This window comes from Pleurodeles waltl, chromosome 3_1, assembly GCF_031143425.1.
Source record: "Pleurodeles waltl isolate 20211129_DDA chromosome 3_1, aPleWal1.hap1.20221129, whole genome shotgun sequence".
NCBI classification, from domain to species: domain Eukaryota; kingdom Metazoa; phylum Chordata; class Amphibia; order Caudata; family Salamandridae; genus Pleurodeles; species Pleurodeles waltl.
The window spans coordinates 554,852,392-554,876,240 of NC_090440.1; the positions used below are offsets into that span (position 1 = coordinate 554,852,392).

Genomic DNA, 23,849 nt, shown 5'->3' on the forward strand with positions numbered 1-23,849 from the left:
CAGTATTCTTCTCCAAAATACCGCCGTCCACCTTGGTCATAATGAGGGCCAAAGTGATGACTGCACACAATAAGAAGTTGTGTTTCACATGTGTATTTATATTTCCACATGAAGGAAGTGTCCCACCATTGGTCAGATATGCAAAGGCAGTGATAAAGAGAACTATTTTGTGAAGATGTGCAGAGCAAAGGAAAAAGTAAGTGCATCATCGAGCAAAAGCAAAATGGCTGCCAGAACGTTGCAGAAGCAACGATCGATGCAGGCCCACAAGGCAAAGCGACAACATCAGTTGAGAAAAATACATACTAAACAAAGTCGATCGTCATGTAAATCATCGGCAAAACGTTCTTCAGCCTCAATAATAAGTAAAAGTGAAGAAAAGATTGTGCCATGTCAGTGCTTACCTCAGAAAATGTGCACATGTTGGACTGGACACCTGTGAGGAGAAAAGTCAGCCACAGAAAAGTAAACAGGTCAAAGCAACGAAATCATACAAACACTGTCCAAAGATTACAATGAAAATAAATGGGTGTTCAATCCAGTTTGTTATCGATAGCAGTGCATTGATAAATATAATGCCTGAAGAAAATTACAATGAACTGTCTCAGTTACCATGGCTTACGCCATCAAAGACCAAACTTTACACTTGGGGTTCATCAACGCCATTCATTTATAGTGACAGTGAAACATATGAAAACAAAAGTACAAGCACCGATCCCTGTGTTCAAGATACAGGAGCAAGCTGATATAGGACTGATTTTGGTGATTTACAAAATTAATGCAAATTACAAGTCAGTTCATTTCATTGTTTCATGGTTTAGGAAAGTTAAAGACTATGAAAGTAAAGCTGCATTTTAATGAGGATATCCGTCCTGTTGCTTAGAGACATTGACGAGTTGCTTTTCATTTACAAGAAGCTGTTGAAAAAGAACTTGAATCATTACTTAAGCACAACATTATAGAACGTTCCACTGGTCCAATGCCATGGGTTTTTCCCATAGTAGTAGTGCCGAAAAAAGGGCTGTGAAGGAGCTGTGTGCATATGCGTTGACATGCGCTAGGCGAAGAAAGCAGTTGAACGTCAATGACATCCAGGACTGCACATTGCTGGCATGATAGCGCAATTAAATGATGCCAAGGTCTTTTCTCTACTTGATTTAAATTACGGTTATCATCAGTTTGAACTTGAAGAAAGCTGCAGATATATCACAACCTTTTCTACACATATTGGTTTGCTTAGATACAAGAGACTTAGGCCCTCACTTTGACTTTGGCGATGTTTTTCAAAGACCACCAAAGCCACGGGCGCCAGAAGACCACCAGTGCTGGCGATCTTCTGCCCACCAAATTACAAGTACTGCAGGATTTCTGGGCAGAAATCCAGCAGTAGTCGGGCTGGCCGGCAGAGGCGCATGGGTGGTTCCTCCACCGGCCTGCCCCGCCAAAAGGACTCCATCAGCTGTATTATGAGCATTAATACGGCCTGCCGGTGTCCTGATGGCGGGGCGCTGCTGGCGGTGAAAGCGCCCGTTCCCTGCCGGATAAGGTAAGTTGGCCATCCGACAGGGGAGGGGGGTGGGAGGGTGGGGGGAGTTGTGTGTGTGTGCATGAGTGGATGTTTGTCTGCGTGTGTACATGCGCGTGTGTAGGCGAGTATGGATGTTGAAGTGAATGTGTGTATGCTGCTGAAGTGAATGCGTGTATGAATGTTGAAGTGAATGCATGTATGAGTGCTGAAGTGACTGCGTGTATGAATGTTAAAGTTAATGCATGTATGAGTGTTACAGTGAATGTATGTATGAACGCGTGTGAGTCAATGCGTGTATGTCAGTGTTGGTAAATGAGTGTATGCAGGGGGTGTGTGGGTGTCTGTGTGTGTATGCATGTACGTGGGGAGGGTGTGTGGGGGGTCGGGGCGCTGTACCTGAAGGGGGTGAAGGGGCACTGTACCTGGAGGTGGGATGGGGCTATTGTGCTTGCTGGGGAAGGCAGGGGAGAGTTGTCTGCTACAGCCACAGACAACCTGGTGGAAAGCCAGCTCACAATACCGCGGGCGGCTTTATGTGGACCGCTGGGTCAGAGATGCTCTGGCGGTATGAGTGGGAATGCGGCGGGTTGGCAGTGGCCAACCCGCCACACTCATAATGTGGCGGTCTTTACTGCCAGCCTGTTGGTGGCGAAACTGCCACCGTGGCCCTGTAGTTTTGGTGTGTCATCGGATGTAGAACTTTTCCAAGACATCATACGACTTATCATACAACCTTTGTGAATGCATTTAATTTTAGAGATAAAATATTAGCTTTTCAAGTTACACAGAAGGAGGATATTAGTCTTAACAAGTATGTTAATTACTCAGTGATGCAGGATTTATCTTACATGTAAACAAATGTGAGTTCAACAAGCTGAAATTCTTTGGTCATATCGTTTCTGATGGGGTTGTGATGTCTGATCCTGCAAAAGTACAAGCTTTAACAAATGCTGAACCCCCACAAGATGTTTCAATGGCACATTCTTTTCTTGCAATGGCCATTTACTGTTCCTGATAAATGAAGGCCTTTGCTACTGTTAGTGCTCCATTATGAGAGTTAACAGAGAAAAATGCTTCTTTCAAATGGTCAAGAGAATGTGGAAAATGTTTCAAGAGAATCAAACATGCCATCGAAAATACTCTAGAAATGGTGTGCTTCATTTCAAAGCTTCATATAGAGATTGTGGTTGAGGCTAGCCTGGTTGGGTTAGGTGCTATACTTGCACAGCATAGTGGACGTCCAAATACTAGACGACATATTGTGGCCTATGCTAATAGAAGTTTGTCTCTAACAGAACATGCTTATTCATGGCATGAGAAGAAAGGCTTGCTATAGTATGGGCATATGAACATTTCCATGTATTTCTGTACGGAAAGCCTTTTATGCTGGTGACTGATCGTCGTGCTTTCCTGACCATCTTTGGCAATCCAAAAGCCAAGATGCCTCCTCAAATTGAACAATGAGGACTACGATTGCAAGAGTACAATTATACAATTATGCATCCACCAGGAAAGGATCAAAATCCTGCAGACCACTTTTTGAGAGTGCCTATCCAAGGTCATGGTACTCCATCCAAGATGGCTGAGGCCTACATCAATTTATTTGACAGGTCCAGTACACCAGCTGCTGTATCATTAGCCCAGATTGTCACTGCCATGAGCCATGATTGTGGCCTGCTGAAGTTAGGACAATAATTGTGCATCAGTTGTTTAATAAACACATTCAGCCTCCCTGTAATGATGGTGTATATCAAAAATACAAAACTGTTAAAGATGAATTGCCCCTAACTCAGGAACGATTTATACTGCAATGATCAAGGACCCTGAATCCGGAGAGTCTACGACAATAGATCTAAGTGACTTACGAAGGACATTGTGGTATTGTTGCTACAAAGAGAGCTTTCTGAGACCGAGTTTAGTTTCCATACTTAGATGAAAGAGTTGAAAATGAACTCAATGCTTGTCACATATGCAGTTGCCTGTCACCCAAAGTTACTCAACATACTCTGAACATGTCACAACTTCCTAAACATGCCTGGGAGAAAATAGCCATCAATATCTTTGGTCCATTTGATAATGGACATCATTTAATTATGATTATAGATGAATACTCATGTTTTACATTGGTCATAGATCTTCATCCACGACATGTGCTAGTAATTGAAAAACTCGATGGCATCTTTGGAACAATGGACATACCAGCCATTGTACAATCTGACAGTAGAGTTTAAAGAATTTCTGGAGCATCTGAACAAAATGCATCATAAGATCACACCCTTGAGGGCATAGGCCAATGGACTTGTTGAACGTTTTAGGAGTACTCAGAAGAAAGCAATACAGATTGCAACATTTGAGAAGCTCAATTTAAAGAGACTATTAAATTCTACTTTACAAGCTCATTGTTCGACAACCCACTCGACCACAGGTGAAAGTCCTGCGAATGTGATGTTTGGGAGAGCGATTGGCAACTATGTTACCTCAACTGACCATGAAAGAGATAGAAGTGAATACATGGTTTGTGCAAGGGTCTTGGTTCACAAACGAAAAATTAAAGTTCATCCAGACAAGAGGCGACATGCAAAAGACCTCCTAAGGAGATTTGGTGATTGCTCAACAGTTACGCAATGAAAATCTGATGTTCCTGATGATGCTAAAATTTTCCAAGTAGTGTCTACCAAAGAACACATGGTGACTGCTCAGGGCCCTGGGAAGTCTATTACCAGAGACTTTAGTCACTTCAGGCCTGTATTTTATTGCTCTTCAACTGCTGACAGAAAGACTGATTTTGACAACTCAGAATGTTGCTGATTCCTTACCATCTTTAGTGATTTCTGACATTAAAAATGACAGTTCACAGCTTTCAGTAACCATATCAGGTTGATTGCTGAAAGCACCAAGAAGATAAATTGAAGAGATGTAGTTGTAAAATGTTTCTGTAGGTAGATATTTGTGTATGTCCAATGATTTTCTAAAAAACATTTGTAATTCTTCATTTAACAGAGGGGTAGATGTAGTGTCTTGCATGATTTGGAACATAACCTTTCTGGTTCCATGAGACTCCTTATCAGCATGATGTAATTGCTAGAAGAGAATGCAATGAAAGCTTGGTTTAGAATGCTGGAGTTCACAGGTACACGCAGAGGAATAAAGACGTGTGATTTACAGCTATGTGGTGGTCTAGTCATTCAGCGGGTACCAGGCTGGGGAGGACGCTAGACAAAGGAACGACGATGAGGAGGAGAAATAGGGACGGTTAAGCAAGTCTTTTGCAGGATATCCCTCAGAAGATGGATTCCCTCCATCTTGAAATGACGAAGACAATCCTCCCACTGAAATCCATTATGTTTAACACTAGGCAGGACACAACCCATTTCTTCCTGTTTGGGTGGGGAGATGACACTTCTCAAGCCCCTTTCTGTAACAGAGCCTGAATTTGTGAGGGGATTAAATATTGCTCTTGTTGGGAAACAATACATCATGGTAAGGAGGGAGGGTTGAACAGGGGTGCTGTAAAACTCTAACTTATATCCCTGAATGGATTCGAGAACCCAAGGGTCCCGAGTTGGCTACAACCAATAGGGAAGAAATAATCTGGTTTTGGCCCCCAGTAAAACTTCTGAAAGTGTGATAATCCTTACCTGTGGAACCAGAGCCCTGGAATGATCCTTGTGCCCATCTGTAATGCCCCTTCCTGAAGCGATATCTGTTGGCTCAGGGACAAGAGGGGTAGAAGGTGGGGTTGTAAAAGGTGTCTTGATTTCCTTCTCTACCTCGTTGGTAGAAGTCTTGTGGGCCCTGGCAGTGGCCACGGCTGAATGCACACCCCTGAAGCACCTGGCTCTGCCAAAAGGTGGTCGGAATACCTTCTTGGAGGACTCATGTGCCTTATTCAGATTACTATTTGTAGCCACAAACTTTGATAGATCCTTCAGGAAAAGGGTTCCAAACAAGAGGCCCTGTGCCACTAGGCCCAATTTAGACAAGATGAGTTTGGTGAGCTTTGGGACGATTTCGATGAGGATGGATCATCGACGTTTGGTGGATATAGCTCAATTTGCAATTCCTAGTTGGCACGTGACTCTTTGGCCCAACCTACTAAGATGTCTGGGCCGATGGGTGTCATTGATTCTTTGGCCTGGCAGGCCAATTGAAGGATCTTAGTTAGTGGACCAGATACATCCACCAACTTGTCCTGACATTTGCACAAGCAAGGCCCTTTTAGGGGTCCTTAGAATATGTTTTTAGAAAAGTCACTAGGGTGGGTTCCACCTCTAGGGTCTCTGGGAACTTGCCACGGAGATCCGGTCTGGGGCACTCAGAATGTAACTGAGCCTTAACATCTTTATCAAACCCCGATGGATAAGTTATTGAACATATTCAGCTACTTCTTAAGGGGGTAACCATACTGTAGAACGTGGGTGAATTATGTCTCCTGGCTCAAAGGTAAGTACCTTGGGCTGCTTCTGGGCGTGATTTGGAATTGTGTTTGCTAGGTCCATGTTCGTCGCCTTGATCTGAGCCTTCAGAGGAGGTAGAATCTGAACCATCCAGGTTCAGAGTAAGGGATAGGGCAGTAATAGGGGGGCACTATAGGTGTGGTCTCCAGCCATGGAGTCTGCCAATTTTTCAAAAGCAGCAGCCTGAGGGCCCTTAGGAGCTTTATCACTGGACCTGTCCTGCATAGTCAAAAAACCACCTTCAATCATCATTGTGGGGTGCAGAGGTTTTAACCCTGTCTAGCATAGCCATACAGGTGGCATTTAAGGAGACTTATAGCCTTGACTAGAGCCTTGCTGACTGATTGTTGTACTCTGGCATCTAGCGCCTCCACCAAGCCATGCTCCAAAGACCCCTCGGGGTCACCGAAATCTTCCTTCATGTCTTCTTCAAAGGTTGTTTTGTTTAAAAAAAACAATTGTTATTGATATTTTGTTCAAAGCTGGCAAGAAGTACATCATGCAGAGAGACCAGTGGATAGCCAATTAGTTTGCAGGGGCAAAGTAGATAGTACTAATGCTCTATTTTGTGGTAGTGTGGGCAAGCAGTTAGAATTATCAGAGGGTAGTGCTAAGCATTTGCTGTACTCACAGAGGCAGTAAAGGAGACACACTCCAAAAATAGCTCCAAGACCAATTTAGAAAAATAATACTTTTGTTTACGTATACTTGAAACCCAAGAACTTTGTTATAAGGTAAGTGCATTTTCAAGCATAAATACTTTTTAGTTTTAAAAATAGTGCAATTTCAGAGTTTTTCAATGTAAAACCTATGGAGGGAAACAATGTTCAGGAAACACATGGTTAGCAATGACTTACAAGGGCAATCTCTGAGAGTTAAGGTAAGTATTGGGCACTGATCAGAAATAGCCAGCAGGACACTCCGGGCAGCACTGGAGTGATTGGGTGCAGGGGTGCAGCAAGGCATTGGGTGCCCAGTGGTTTTCAATGGGAGTTGGTCCTCATGAAGACAGGCTGCAGGCTCTGGCTAGGAAGCTAGTAGGGGACAACAAACAGGTAGGTTGTAGAAGTGGGGTTCTCGGGGACATAGGTGCACCTTTGGTCCTTTTCTCCAAGACCGGGGTTGACAGATGCAGAGGTGTCCTTAAGAGTCAGGTTTCTCCATCCAGGAGCACTCAGGGGGTCCTGTGTGTTGAGGTTGCAGGAGTCATCAGGGAGTCCAACAGGGGTGAAATCAGGTTGGACTCCATCTCAGGAGAACCCGGGGACTTCGTTGGCACCAGTGACCTCTCTCAGATTGGGTTGTGGGCGAAGGGTGCAGTGATTGGTGGAGGTGTCCGGTTTTCTTTCACTACAAGGCTGCAGTAGATGAGGTCTGCATGCAGAGGCTGCAGGCAACTTCGGGGAGCCCAAGAGTGTTGAAACCCGGGTGGACTCCGACTCTGGGTAGCTGGGGAACATTGCTGGCACCTTAGGTTTGCTTCACCTCGGGTCGTGGTCATCAGGTGCAGCAGTCATTTTGGGTGTCAGGTCTATGCTCTTCCGGAGGCCTCAGAGTCCTTTTCTTGAGACTTTATTGCGGAGCAGATCCGCTGCTCATGGGAATCTCAGTCTTTGTAGAAGGCAGGCAGTCCTCTTGGGTTTCTTGAATGCTCAGCTGCAAGACAAGCTGTCTTCTTGTGCAGAGTCCGTTGAGGTCAGCAGGCAGGCCGGTGGGGCTGGCACCAAGTCAGCTGCTTCTTCTTTTCCTCTTCTGCAGGTGCGACTCCTCTGTGTCCTGTTCTTCGTAGCCTGTCAGGATCTGATTTCTAGGGTTCAGGGGAGCCACCTAAATACTCAATTTAGGGGTGTTACATGGAGTGCTAGGTGGTAGTCAGTGGGCTGACAGCCTTCAGGATGACTACACCCTTTTTATGACCACTTCCGCCGGGCTCTCACCTTGAGTGGACAGAAATGTGTATAAAGTGGCTGAACTGGTCAGGACCAGTCAGTCAACAAACTAGTAACTGGTAACTGGTAGGTTTCCAGGGGTTACCTCTACAGTGTCCTTTGGGTTCAGTTATCAATAAATCCCTCACTGGCATCAGTGAAGGTTTATTAATCTGTGATGGTTGATACTAAACATCCCTATATTCAGAGAAGCCATTATATAGCTGGGAAACTCGTAGTGACCAGTGTGCAGCACATGCATTTAAAATGGCTTTTCAAGTCACTTACTATGTGTGAGGATTGACAAAGACATAGCAGATATGCCCTCTCATGTAATATAATACACCCTGCCTTAGGGCTGTAAGGCCTGCTAGAGGGGTGGCTTACATATATTGCATGCAGTGTTTATGGGACATGGCACACAGGCTGTGTGCCAGGTCGTGTTTTCATTTTTGTCTGCACCAAGACACGCAGCCTGCAATGGCAACCTGTCATGTGCTTGGTGAGGAGTCCCTTAGGGTGGCACAATCCCAGGCCCTAGGTACCAGGGGTACCATTTAATACAGACTTATAGTAGGGGGCTAAAGGTTTCGCCAATTGGGAAAAATTACTGTGCAGTTTTGGGGGTAAGAGATCTGGCACTGGGAACCTGGTTAGCAGGATCCCAGTGCTCTTTCAGTTGACATTATACCAGAAAACCAGGCAAAAAATGGGTGGATGATCATGTCAAAAGAGGTGCTTTCCTACAATTTTATTGTGATACAGTAGATAATTAGCACACCAAGCACAGTCACTGCCACTGTTGCATACATGTAACACGATATTCAGTACTGCACCGTGGGTGAGCCAACAGGACTGCCACATAAACTACATAAAGACAGAATTAATATATCAAGTCCATTCTGGAATCTTCTCACCATTAGTTCTATATTTGACTGTATTTAACAGGACATTTCCAGAGCTCAGACACTGACTTCTCCTGCTGGGTGCACCAGTTCATTCCACAGCACCACTGAGCTACTGTACGAGGCTCAGAAATTTTCCAGCAGGGCGCTATATCCCATTTCACCATCATAGCGGCCATATCAAGTAGGGCCTAGTCTGCCCGCGTGCCTCCAACACACTCAAGCACTCCCAATATCAACACCAGTGGGAGAGGTCAACCTCCCATCCCAATACCCACTGAAAGTTCTGCGACCACTGCTTCCCAGTATCATTTTATGACTGAACAGGACCAAACCAGGTGGTAAACATCTGTAGATTCATGACAGCAATTGAAGCACCCATGATGTGTAAGAAGACCTGCCCGAAATAGACAGTCCGGAGTAAGACATGCGCAGTGAAGGTAATATGTTGGTATCAACCTAAGTCTGGAGGATAGCGTGATGGTTCTGGAGGCCATCACTGCGTCTCTCAAGTTTTCATCAGCTAGAGGACCCAACCAGCCCTCTCATAAGAATGCAATAGATCTGGGAGACATCTCCCTCCCCCGGATCGGATCACCAATCATAACCTTTGCCTCCAAGGTCTGATTTCTGGGAGGGACTTACCCTGTGTGATATTTGTGTAGTGCATGTCAATGCTGTAAATATCTATGGAAATGGGTCGCAGATGTGTATGTGTGTAATGCTATCTGTATTTAACCACCACTTCCATCTTGACCACTGACTCCATTTTGTGCTTAGCTTAGCGTCAAATGCCGTCACAGGTATTTGTTATTGCACAGCTTGTTTTCTACATTGAAGGTGTTTTCGCTCTTCTCACCATAGAAGGGAACATATCATGGGGGATGCAAGGGTGATACGAGTGTAACAGGATGAGAATGCTTATTGCAGAGAAGGGTACAGCTCTGTCTTTGAAATGCACATTGGGATCTGGACAATTCTTTTGTGTGTTTTCAACACAGACCAAGTACAGCCAGCGCTTGAATTTGACAGCTTAGTCGAAGGGAGGGGTAAGGTTACCAGAAGCTTCCTCTTGGCATTGTTTAAGGTATATAAGGTGGGGAAGCTTAGCACTGAGGTAGAAGAAGCTCTCATGAACGTGGACGCATGGTTCCCATGTTGGGAAAACCTCCTACCTCAGCCACCCAGGGTTCCTCGGCTTGATGATGCTGGAAAGGATGAAGAGTTCAATCCCGATGCTGATGCATTTTTTATTCTTAATTACCTGGCTTTACTGTGTGAATGCATAAATATATATATTCATTGCATGCATATTCATTGTTGATATATTGCATTTTTTCCGATTATTATTATTCAACTGCTGTGATTATTTTAGTATCTGCACGTGTTTTGCTGCACTCAAGTTAAATGCTCATGTTAATATTTTTATATACCCTTCTTTAAGACATAGGAAGTGCCTTAATAAATTCATCACTTAGACTAAGAGTTCTGCATTCTTTGCATTCTTTAGACTCGTTCCCTCTTAGTTTGAAGCTAAGCAGAACAATGTTGTGTGGAGTTCTTGGAAAGAGTGCATACATGTATCGGACCAGACATCTCCCAGTTGTGTAATGCCAATAGCGTCCCAGGGACCAAAGACTGCCAGCACCACCACCTCCCCCAGATATCTACCCTGCCACAATGGAGTCTGCTTAGTGAGCGTAGCGCTCCATCTAGTATGGCGAAGCGCTCCCTCTAACTAAGAAAAAACCTCCAGGTTACTTCTGGTAGCATATCTGGGACAGTGCTACCATAGAGCATAGCCATTACTTTTTGGAATCTCAGCTAATTAAGTTTGAGTCTGTAAGCCAGGTCAGACCACTCTTCGATGAGACAATCATTTATCACCAGGAGCTGCGACGCCAGAAAATATAAATATAGGTTGGTCATGCCAAGGCTTCCATTGTATAGGGCATGTTGATGATTGGCAGAGGCCATGTGCGGTGTGGAACTGTGCCACAGAAAGGCACTGGCTATGCAGCCCAATTCACAAAACCAGTGGTGGGGTAACGTCAGTGGGATATTTTGGGAAAGACAGAGGAACCTCAGCAGCACCAACATTTTATAAAAGACAAACCTGTCTATTACATTCAGTGGGAGAGACTGCCAATTCTTACGATCTGCTTTGACCCGACAGGTCAATGGGGTAATGTTAAGTGACCAGGTCAACTCAGGGTGAAGCATCACTTGGATGCCTAAATAATGAAAACTTAATGGACGTACCGGGAGAATGGTCTGCCACTCCATGGAACTTTGCAATGACAACAGCTGAACAAGTATCGACTGAGCAGGATTGATATGTAAACCAGAAGTCTTGGCAAATATCTGCGAAAGTTGAAGGCAGCGTGAGTCACTGGTCTGAGGGTGCGAGAGATACAAGAGGACATCATCGTAGTATAATGCAATTCAGTGTTCATGGCCGGTATCCCATGCCCATCCGCTAATCTGTGTGTTGCACAGAATGAGTCAGGCAAAAGGTTCAATCTCTAGCACCAACAGGAATGGGTGCGGGGGTAAGTCCTGTCTGGTCACACAGCATATGGGGAATGTGTCAGAAGCCACTCCGTTAGTTTGCACTTGAGCGGTGGGGTTAGAGTAAAGCACTCCAAAGAATATTGCAGAAGTGAGACCCTAGTCTGGATTTCTGTAGGTCCTGAGCAAGGTATCCTCAGTCCACAGTATTGAAAGCCTTCTCAAAATCAATAAGGAGTAGGTCCAGCTGAGGTGGGTGAAGGTGGCGATGAGCCACTGCCACATGCAGGCACTGCAGACAATGCCTTGTGCTAATAGCTGGCATAAAGCCACATTGGTCGGGGTGAATTAGGGTCTGGAAAACATGTTTAAGGTGTGAGGCTAGGATAGTCGCTAAGATTTTGATCTCCCCATTGATGAGAGAGATAGGGCTGTACTCTGCACATGAGATCGATGGAGGGTGTGCCTTCAGTATAACCATGATAGTGGCTTGATCAATATCATGTGAGAAAGAGCCTACCTCCACCACTTCCTTGTAGAGTAAATGGTGAGCAAGCATTTCCCCGTTTGTGGCATAAAACTCAGTGGGTTAACCCTCAGGGCCAGCTGTCTTCCCAGACGCCATCACCGAGACAGTCACTTCAATTTCTTTAAGTGTGATAGGTTGATCTAGGTTCTACCTTTTGGAGGGAGAGAGCTGGGGGAGAGGGACCTCATCCAAGAGGGAGGAGGCCACCTCCCCAGGAGGGCGGGGAACGGCAGCGTACAACTGAGTATAGTATGCAGTGAATTTCTGGGCTATAGCGGAAGAAGTGTGCTGGAGAGTGCCATTGTGGTCATTTATCTCCAGTATGACCCTGACAGCCAGGGGAAGGGAGGCCAGTCAATACAGCAATTTGTGATTTTTGTCTCCCCACCAGTAGATGCAGGTGGTGGTTGCTTGCCAGAGCTGTTTCACTGCTTCAAGGGAGGTAAGTTGATCTCTTCTTCCATCAGCGTTAACTGTTATGTTATGTCACCTGAAAGGTTTGCAGAGAGCTGTGTCTTCTTCAAAGTTATCGTATATTGTTAAGGTCTGCTGAGCAGATATTTAATGCCTCAGGGGGAGACAAAAAGTATATAACCACCAAATCAAATCTGGAGCAGTCAGGGGCAGTGAAAGTCAATAAAAACACTGAGGCAGGTGAAATTAGCAGCCTATTATTATTTTCGAGCCTTCCTGCCAGGGCCTCACCAGGGAGCAGTAAAACAGGCCAAGGCAGCGAAGCAACATGTCACTACGCATTCAAAGTCACTTCTAATGAGCCGGCATAAAAAATAGAAGTGACGCATGCGTGTGAGTTGACTTTAATTAACACAAAAAGAGGACTATGTGGAAAACGACTGCGTGTCCTGGCTTCCCTTTTCCCGCTCCACAAACACAAACACAAGTGGGTGCCGCATGCTGCACCGCTGGGAGATCGAGGCACTCCCTGAAGGCGTGCAGAAACCACACAGTACAGGTAATGTTGAAATGAGGAATACAATAGCTGCCAGGCACGCTGATGTCATGCGCATCATAAAATGCTGGTACCCTCACTTTTTGCCTGTTTTATGGATGCTACTTTGACTGGAGTGCATTGGGATTCTGCAAAACAGGTCCCCAGTACCAGTGTTTATTCCCTAAACTTGCCAAAATATTGATACAATTGGCAACACCTTTAGCTGCCACTATAAGTCCATAGTAAATGGTACTGCGGTCCACATGGCCCTAGGTACTATGGGAAGGTTGTGCCACCGTCAAGACCCTGCATCCAAATGCACACAGCACTGCCATTGCAGGCTGCATGTCTTGGTGCAAAACTAAAGTGAAAACATGACATGGCACACAGCCTGTGTGACCTGTCCACTAACACTGCATGCACTTTAGGTATGCTACCCCTCTAGCAGGCCTTAAAGCCCTGAGGCAGGGTGTACTATGAAGCATGTGTTGGCAAATGTACATGAGCAAAATGATCTTGCTGTGGCCTAGCCATTTCTTGGACATAGTAAGTGTAAAGAACAGCCATTTTACATGCATATGCTAGAAACTGGTCAGTATGAGTTTCACAGCCACATGATGGCAACTCTGAACCCTGGGTTGTTTGGTATCAAATAACGCAGAACAATAAATCAAAACTGATACCAGTATTGGATTTATTGCAAAATGTACCCAGAGGCCACCTTAGAGGTGACCCCTGCAAAGCTAATTAACCCTGGCATGGTTGCTGGCTGGTCCAAACCAGCCTGCCACCACCAGACAAGATTCTGGATCCCTGGGGTGAGGGTCTTTGCTCTCTGTGACCAGAAAACAAAGCCCTTCCCGGACAGAGGTGTTACACCTCCTCCCCCAGGAATGTGCATTGCTCTGCCTGCTAGCTTCAAAGGGCTTGCTGCCCTTGAAGCTTGATCCCAAGCCCTGCTACTATCAGCAGATGTCCACCCCCAGTGCAAACTCCCACTTTTGGTGGGAGCAACGGCAGGAAAACGCACAAAGATTAGGAGTGACTACAACCTGCACCACCCCCCAAGTTGCAGTCAAGGTGACCACTCCATTTCAATTTCCTACTTCTTGCATGATAGGAAAATAACCTATCAGGGTTAGGGACGTGACCTCTAACCACAGGAAGTGGTCATATAGTGGGTGCTGCCACCCTACGATAGATGGCTCATTGGCCACTAATAGCTACTTCCCTAAACGCCCAGTAAATGCAGTATGCTTAGACCTGCAGATCAGATTTGACGGACACAAGAAGGCCAGCAACAAAGAAGACCAAGGTTCAAGAACTGAAGTCCTGATGCACAAAGAAAAAGGTGCCAAACCCTGCCTGCTGCACCTGGGAATAGACAATCGCCGCTGAGGGGTTGACTGGATATCGGACGGACTCTACAAAACCCCACAGGATCTCCAACCTTCTAAAAGTTACCAAGGACCTCCCTCCAGAGTGAAGGCATCACTCCCTGCAACCAAGAAGCAGAAATGAGTGAAGTCCAGTTCACTGACTGGCTGCTGACCAAGGAACCAGACAGAGCAACCAGACCAAACTCAACACAATGGGCCCAGAGGGCAAACCCTGCAAGTGTGCCAAGGTTGGTGGCACTGTGACCTCCAGTGGCTGACTCTTGCAATAGCCAGGTGTACTGGACACTCAATGTCAGACACACAGAAGAAAAGTCCACTCCGGACTCTTCGAGGACCAGAAGCAAGCTCCAGTCAAGGGACTTGAGGTCATGTGAGAACCACTCCTAGAGTGGTCCTGGTGACCTGCAATCCACCCTCAAAGTGACCTGCCTCCAGGTTCCCTGGCCCCTGCACCGGAGAACCACTGGTGTTCTAAGGGCTGCCCCCCCCTTGCAACCTCTACATTCCAAGGGGACCAACCGGATTCACTTGAAGTCTACCTTTGAAGTGCAATACCAAACTTTGCAGAATGATAACTTGAAAAGTACTTACTGGATTTTGATGATATTGGGCTTAAAAATGTTATTAAAATCTGTATTTTTGTAAACTGGTCTTGAGTTATTCTTTTTAGTGTGTGTCCTCATTTATTGATAGAGTGAGTATACCAAATGCTTAGCACTTCTCCAAGATTGACCAAACTACCACAAAAATTAGAGCATTAGGTGGTCTAGTTTTTACCTCTGTAAACTAGTGTGTCGATACCCGGACTCTCTGCACGGTGTGCATCATTTTTGCACATTATATAGAGAGTCATCCTTTTACATTTGGTATCTCAGCTGTGGGATACAAGACTTTGAATTTGCTTATACCACTTTGCCAATTTGTGAGCATACAAATGCCTCTCCAAAATGTCTTTTGCTTAATTGCAATGTTTTGCAAATTTCTAATCTAACTGCTAGGGCCCTGTTTAAGTCCCTACAACAAGAGTCAGGGTTTAAAATTCCTTACTATAGTTGGCCTTGGCAAAAAGGTGTACCAGATTCTTAAAAAGTTCCCAACTTTATTAGCGTAAAACATGTCAGACTAAGAGAACCAGAGGCAGGTGCTCGACCTGACACTTTACATGGCATATAACTGTGCCCAGTTAAGGAAGCTCTGTAAGCTGTACAACATTCATACTGGGGACATGCCACCTTAGAAAGGCTTCTAGTGGCACAGTATGAGGAAGCTAATCCCAGGGTAGGAAAAAAAGTATCTGAGGAAGAAGAAGTTAGCTCTGCAAACAATGGGGGAGAGGGTAGCGCTCCAATTCAGCACAAGTGCTTCCATAGAGGAGGACCCAGAATTAGCCCAGTTAGCCCAAAGGTTAACCCTAGAGGCTCAACTTTTAGAAATAGAAAGAAAAAGAAAAGAGTTGGGCTTAGCACCCATATATGGTGGAAGCATATCAATAAATAGGGAGGAAGTTAGATCTTTCAACCTAAAACTCCCAAAAGGAGTCGTCCCCCCTTACCAAGAAGGAGATGCTATCATGAAGTAGTTCATTGCCTTTGAAAGAGCCTGCATTGGGAGGGAGATCCAAAAGAAGCACTGGGGCACTCAATTATGGGAATTATTATCATGCAAGTGCAGTGATAGGCTCTTGACACTGAGTGTAACAATACTAAATCTTATGATCTCATGAAAGGTACCCTGATTGAGGGCTTTGGATTTACCACTGAGGAATACTGCAGGGAGACTCAAAAATCCCAGAGTCAGATCTGGGTAGAATTTGTGGACTTCTCAGTAAAGGTGCTCGGTGATTGGTTAGAGGGCAACTAGGTACATGATTATGAATGGCTGAAGGCTCCCCCCACCCCTCTCCCCTTCTTAATGGTGGCCACAGCGCTGTGACAGGGCATCTGCACTGACCTCCTGGTCAGCGTCTGCTGCCCTCCCCAGTTCCTCTGGCTGCTGCTGCCTCTGCCTCTTGCCTGGGACGAACTGAGATCTCCTGATTCTCAGTTCAAGTCCCTCCTCCACCAGCAGGCTCATCCCAGCGTTCCATCCCTGGTGGTCTAGTGGACATCACAAGTAAATATTTTCCTTTTCTTTTTTTCTCTCTGTCGCTCTTTCACTCTTGCAGTTTCTGCCTTTATCTTCTATCATCCCTTGTTTTCCCCTAGTGCTTTTTCCTTTCTCCCCTCTTCCTCTGCCCCCTTCTCCACCCCCGCAAAGTACCTTTCCCGACCGCCCAGCTGACTGCTCCCCCCACACCCCTCCTCTTCTTAATGTCGGCCGCAGCGCTGTGAGAGGGCAACTGCACTGACCTCCTGGTCAGTGTCTGCTGCCCTTCCCAGCTCCTCTGGCTGCTGCTGCCTCTGCCTCTTGCCTGGGACGAACTGAGAGTCTCCTGACTCTCAGTTCAAGGCCCTCCTCCACCCGCAGGCTCGACCCTGCGCCTCATCCCCGGTGGTCTAGTGGGCATCGCAAGTAAGTATTTTCCTTTTCTTTTCTTCTCTCTGTCGTTCTTTCACTCTTGCAGTTTCTGCCTTTATCTTCTATCATCCCCAGTTTTTCCCTAGTGCTTTTTCCTTTCTCCCCTCTTCCTCTCCCCCTTTTGCCCCCGCGAGTCACCTTTCCTGCCCTCCCGCCTCCCAACTGACTGCTCCCCCAGCCCCATCCCCCTCTTAATGGTGGCCCCACCAAAGGCAAGCCATTCTGCACCCGTCTGTGCCTGGACCACGCCCAGCGTCAGGAACCCTGGATCTCCGTTAAACCACCGCCTGGACTGCCTCCGTTACAACTCCAAGACCCCCCTTTGCCTCAACACCAGACGTCTCAACAACTGCTACACCATCTCCCCCAAGGACACTCAAGGACCTTTCACCTGCAGGAACTGCAACTTCAGTGCCAACCTGAACAAACCGTAGGTACTCTATGCACAAAAAGATACCAGCAACCTCCACAAATCCATCAACTGCCTGCTCCTGAACATCCGCTCCCTCCACACACGCCACCGAAATCTGGGACCTGATAGACACCACCCGACCAGACATCGCCTTCCTCACCGAGACCTAGACCAACCCCACCTCGGGTCCAGACATCGTCATCTCCATTCCCGATGGTTACAGCATCCTAAGGTGGGACCGGCCCTCCCGCTCAGATGGAGGACTCGCCATCGTACACAAGTCCTCACTACGTGCCAAGGCCGCCCAAGAAGATCACTGCACCACCATGGAACACCTTCACTTCCTGGGACACTCCAACCACAACTCCTCAATCCGCGGCACTCTGGTGTACAGGCCACCCAGCCCCCGCCCAGCTTTCATAGACGATGATGTAGACATCGCTATCCCCCAGGCCCTGGCATCAGTCAACTACCTCCTCCTTGGCTACTTGAACTTCCATCTCGAGGACCGCACCGACCCAAACACCACCGCTCTACTCAACAACCTCGCCAGCCTCTGCCTCAGACAGCTGGTCTCCACATCCACACACATCGCAGGACACACACTGGACCCCATCTTCACCTCAAGCGACCGGATCACCATTGAGAATATCTCCACCCCAGAAAGGACCAACCACCGCTGCATACACTTTACAATCACCGCACCCAGCAGCCGCACCCACACCTCCAGGACCCTCCACAGGAAATGGAACAAAATCACCAACGAGCAACTCACCTCATCGCTCGCCAAATCCCTCCCTCCACTGACGTTGCCAACATAGCAGTGCACAATCTCAACGCATGGATCACCGAATGCACCAACACTCTAGCCCCTCTCTGACTGACATAGGCCAAACGCGTACGCCTAAGAAGGCCCGCAGACGTTTGGAGAAAAAATGGAGGAACAGCCAATCCAGCGAAGACCTCACCTCATGCAGAGCTGCAACCGTCACCCACCAACGAAAAATCAAGAACGCAATAAAGGACACACATCAACTCTTCCGCACACAACTCAAAGGAACTCTTCTCAGTCATTACCGAATTCACAGATCCCCTCCGAAGCCACCAGCATCCCCTGTCACAGGACCTCTGTGACAAACTCGCCTCCTTTTTCCACCACAAGATCCAGGACATCTACGACAGCTTCCTGTCACCTGGCACTGGAAACTGAGACGGACCCACCCCCCTAGAACCTGCTCAGACCATATACGACTGGTCCACGTGCACCACAGAGGAAACAGTCAAGATCATGAACAGCAACCATTCCAAAGCCCCCTCGGACCCCTGCCCACACCACATATACAACAGAGCCAGTGCATCCATCGCCCTCGAGCTTTGTAACACAATCAACTGCTCAATCAGCACAGGCACCTTCTCTGAGGACTTGAAACATGCCGAAACAAGCCCTCTCTTGAAGAAATCTTTGTCCGACCCATCAGAACTAAAAGATTTCCTGCCCATCTTCCTGCTACCCTACCCCTCCAAAGTACTAGAAAAGCAATCAATGAACAACTATGGAATTTCATTGAGGCCAACAACTCCCTGGACAGCTCCCAGTCCGGCTTCTGCCGCAATCACAGCACGGAGACAGCACTCCTGGCAGTCACCAACAACATCCGATTACTCCTAGACCGCAGCCACACCGCAGCACTCATACTCCTCAACCTGTCAGCAGCTTTTGACATGGTCTCCCATAGCACTTTGCGCACCAGACTCCAAATCATAGAAATCCATGGAAGAGCCCTGGGATAGATCCACTCCTTCTTCTCCCGGAGGACACAGAGTGTCAGACTCCTGCCCTACACCTCCAGACCCATATGAGTCAACTGCGGAGTCCCCCAAGGATCCTCAATGAGTCCCACACTGTTCAACATATACGTGGCCCCTTTTTCTGCCATCATTAGATGCCACCGTATGAACATTGTGTCATATGCCAATGACACACAACTCATCATTTCCCTCAGCGAAGACCCAGACACAGACAAAAGGAACTTTCACACAGCAATGGAAGCTGTCACCACCTGGATGAGAGAAAGCTGCCTCAAGCTCAACTCTGACAAGACGGAGCTCATCATCTTCAGAAACGCCACCTCAGCTTGGGACGACTCCTGGTGGCCCACATCCCTCAGCACTCCCCTGCACTGACCGAACAAGCCTGCAACTTAGAAATCATCCTCGACTCCTCCCTATCCATGACATGCCAGGTAAACTCTGTCACCTCCTCCTGCTGGCACACACTCCGCAAACTCCGGAAGATCTTCAGATGGAGTGCAGCAGATTGTCACTGGCCAGTCAAACACACCTTAGTCACGAGCAAGCTCAACTACTGCAACACCCTCTATGCTGGCACCTCAAATAGGAACATCAAAAAACTTAAACTCATTCAGAACGCCACTGCCAGACTCATTCTGGACCTCCCTCGCCGAGAACACATCTTCCAACACCTGAGGACCCTCCACTGGCTACCAGTCAAGAAACAAATCACCTTCAAGCTTCTCACCCACATGTAAAAGGCCATACACAATGCAGGACCAGCCTACCTGAACCACCGTGTCTCCTTCCACACCCCCACCAGATCCCTCTGCTCAGATGGCCTGGTCTCAGTCCCTTGCATCTGCAAAAAACCCCTCCGGAGGACGATCTTTTACCTACACTGCAGCGAAGAGCTGGAATAACCTCCCCCTGCAACTCAGACAAAGTCTGCCCCTCACCATCTTCAGGAAGAACCTCAAGACATGGCTCTTCGGATGAGGCCCCTCCCCCCCAGCGTCTTGAAACCCTAATGGGTGAGTAGCCGCACCTTACAAATAATGATTGATTGACTGATCGATATAATTTGTTAATGAAAGAACATCTCAAGAGTGATTGTGTCCATTAAACATTGCACCAGTACCTAGTAGATCTGGGGCCAGTCTCCCCCAAGAGTTTGGGAGGAAGGCTGATCATTGGGTGAAAACTATGGTGTCTAAAACCAGAACTGGAGGGGGTGACCAAAAGAAAGACTCAGGGAAATCTCCCTAAGAGAAAAAGATGGACCACCCTAGAAACAAAGAAAAGGAGTCCTTAGGCCCCTGGAAATCTGTCCAGGAGGGTGGGCCCAAAGACACCTCACAAAAAAGTGGGTACCAGGTTAAAAACTGGGATGCCACTAAGGCATGGTGCCATAACTGTAATCAGACAGGGTACCACACCAATGACACTTTTTGTCACAAAAACAAACCCACTAGTAAACCCCGGCAGGTAGCCAGTGTAGCCATAGGGGATGAATCCTCAGAGGAGGAAGTCCTTTTAGCCTTTAACTGGAAAGTGGGCCCTACAGATGAGTTGGAGATTCCAGAGGGGAGTTAACAATTCTACCACCTACTGGTGAATAGAATCCCAACTACTGGCCTAAGAAACAACTGTGCCAGACACACAGTTGTGCATGGTAGGCTGGTGCTCTCCAACAAGTACATCCCAGGAGAGACTGCCAGAGTAAGATCACTGATAGGCCTGTAGTGACAGTGCTCCTAGAAGAAGCTGGGACATTTAGCTTGAGAAGGGTAATGGTCAGTACAGACCTCTCCTTCATTGTTTCCTTGGAAATGGCCATCCAAAGGGTGTTCAGAGCCCATAAGAGGAGTTTGCCCTGTACCAAACCTCTCCCAAGGATTCAGGAGGTGCTGCCCCTGCAGGGTATCAAAATAGGTCCCAGAAGAAAAAGAAAAAGCCAAAGAGTAGGAAAGGTGGCAACCTTTAACTAAGGCTGCAGAAGGCCGGAAAGATTGTGCTCCATCAGGGAGGAACTCCACAGTTGGAACTGGTGAAGCCCAACCTGACCCACTAGATGACCTGACCAGTCAGGCAACTGTTGAGCCTGATTTGGTGGCTCCTTAGCCAACAGATCAAAGAGTGGAAGGAGGGTGTTTACTACAGGATGTAGTGACCCCCACTCCATTACAGCAAAGAGGCATCCTGAACCCAAAGAAGCCTGTAAGTTAGACCTGTCCCTTGTGGGTGGAGAGCTAAAGGTATGGTTCTCAGAACTGACAGCTGTCAGTTGCCTCTGCCTGGTGTTAGCCTTTATGGCTGCACTGTCCTTGTCATGGGGCTCTGACCCCATGCCAAATAGCAAGATAGGCCCCCTGACTCTGTTGGTCATGGTGGGGTTGCTCAAGTTGTGGGTAACCTCTTTGGGTAGGCTAGTGGCTGCCCTGGCACAGATAGGGATAGCATAGGTGAACCTCTCTTGCCCCAAGATAAAGGAAACGTTGAAGACACTGGTGGTATAAGTGGAAGAGATTTCAGACTCGGTCAGGTCACTGTTGCAGTGGGTCTGTTCCCCAGAGGGAATTACCTGAACAGTAGAATGTGAGGCAGAGTAGGTCCTGCAACAAACCAGTCTGAAAGTTTGGCTGTGTCTCGTGGCCTGTGGGCTGGGTTGTATGGGAAATTAGCACCCTGTTGCAGTACCCCTCTACCTTTTGCCTGGCTTCAGGTTGCAACTTGGACTGGAGTGAACTGAGATACTGCTAACCAGGTCCCCAGTGTCATTGTTCTTTCCCTAAACTTTGAAAAATATCGATACACCTTTAGCTGCCACTACGAGTCTCTAGTAAATGGTACTGTGGTACTCAGGACCTGAGGTACTAAGGGAAGGCGTCTCAGGGCGGCAGCACAGATTGTGCCACCTTCAGGGACCCTGCATACAAATATACACAGCACTGCCATTGCACGATGCATGTCTTGGTGCAAAACTAACATGAAAACATGACATGGCACACAGCCTGTCTGACCTATTTACTAACACTGCATGCAATTTAGGTAAGCCACCCCTCTAGCAGGCCTTACAGCCCTCAGGCAGGTTGCACTATAATGCATGTGTTGGCATAGGTGCATGAGCAATATGCCACTACTGTGGCCTTGCCAGTTCTTGGACATAGTAAGTGTACAGAGCAGCCATTTTACATGCATGTGCTGGACACTGGTAAGTATGAGTTTCACAGCCACGTGATGGCCACTCTGGTACTAAACAACTCAGAACAATAAATCCAACTGCAACCAAGAAGCAGAATCCAGTGAAGTCCAGTTCACTGACCGACCACTGACCAAGGAACCGGACAGAGCAGCTGGACCAAATTCTACCCGACTGACATGGAGGATAAATCCTACCAGTGTGCCACGTTTGGTGGCACTGCGACCTCCATTGGGTGAAACGCGCAATAGCCAGGGGTACTGGACCCCCGATGTTGGACACTCAGAAGAAAAGCCCACTCCGGACTCCCTGAGGACCAGACGCAAGCCCCAATCGAGGGACTTCAGGACATGTAAGAATCACCCCTAAAAGTGGCCCTGCTGACCTGCAATCCACACTCAAAGTGACCTGCCTCCTGGTTCCAAGCGCAACTTTGCGCACAGCTCTTGGCAGACCTATCAGCTCTGCACCCGGCCTCCCTGGCCCCTGCAACGGAGAACCAGTTGTGCTCTAAGGGTCCACCACCCCTTGTGACCCCTACACACCAATGGGACCCACTGGACTCACCTTGAAGTCTGCCTGTGCAGTGCATTTCCAAGTGGTCCCCTTCACCTCTCCTGCACCAGCTCCAAGACTTTCAACAGCAGCTCCCGCTTGAACCAGGAACCGCCCAAACGTCTCCAGCTGGCCCACAGGTTGCCTTGATGACCTCGACCTATAAACAGAAGCAGAAACTGGTAAACACATCTCCTGATTTTATATGCATTTTAAATGTTTTCTCACATTGATTCCTATGATGCGTAATTACGCACAAAAAGACAATTTTTGCCGAACTCATAACTTAAAAAGTACTTACCCAATTTTGGTGATCTTGGTTTTAAAAATGTTATAAAAATCTGAACTATTTTTGTAAATTGGTCTCGAGTTACTCTTTTGAGTGTGTGTCCTCATTTATTGATAATGTGAGTACAACAAATGCTTAGCAATTCTCCAAGATTGGCCTAGCTGCTCAACTAAGCTACCACAAAAATTAGAGCATTAGGGGCCAGATGTAGCAAAAATAAAAATTGCGACTCGCATTTTGCGAGTTGATGCAACTCGCAAAATGCGAGTCGCAAATTGGAATGTCAGAAACAAAAGCGATCCGATTTTGCGACTCGCAGCCGGACTCGCAACGCTGTGTGCGAGTCCGCAGTTTGCGAGGTCGCTGTTTGCGAGTGTGCAAAAAACGAACTCGCAATTAGCGAGTGGGTGTCGCAAATTGCGATTACCTTCAAAATTGCTTGCAGGTGCAGCAGGACACTCCAGAAAGCATACCAGAACACTCTGGAAACACTTCCTGGCACATGATGATGACATCACAGCCAGGAAGTTAACAAATACACCTGGGAGGAGGGCTCAACAGTGAGCAGTGTCTCTGCCACTGACAGTAGGGTGCTGAGGAGTGGTAGGCACAGCACCATGGACGCAGTAGGGACCAGCCAGGCTGGCAGGAGGGGCAGGAGATCATAGATAACAGCCAGGACAGATTAATGTGGCACATGGCGTTAATGTGCCACATGACTGGTTGGCATTTTCCTGCCCATGGACAATTTCAACTTGTATATAGTTTCTTCATGACATTAATAAAACAGTTATTTTTGTTCCACTTAACAAATGGTTAATAGGTGAGTATGGTGGGAGTTGACACGTACCGTCCAAAATATTGCGTTGCAAT

General features: G+C 47.2%; 1 long non-coding RNA gene across 1 annotated transcript in view; it reads right to left on the minus strand.

Annotated features, from left to right (window-relative positions):
• LOC138284308 (uncharacterized) overlaps positions 1-23,849 on the minus strand; it is a 143,192-nt gene that overhangs the window by 100,258 nt on the left and 19,085 nt on the right. Inside the window, exon 2 of the long non-coding RNA XR_011201379.1 lies at positions 405-436. This is a non-coding gene — a long non-coding RNA (uncharacterized lncRNA). The remainder of the gene's footprint in view (positions 1-404; positions 437-23,849) is intronic.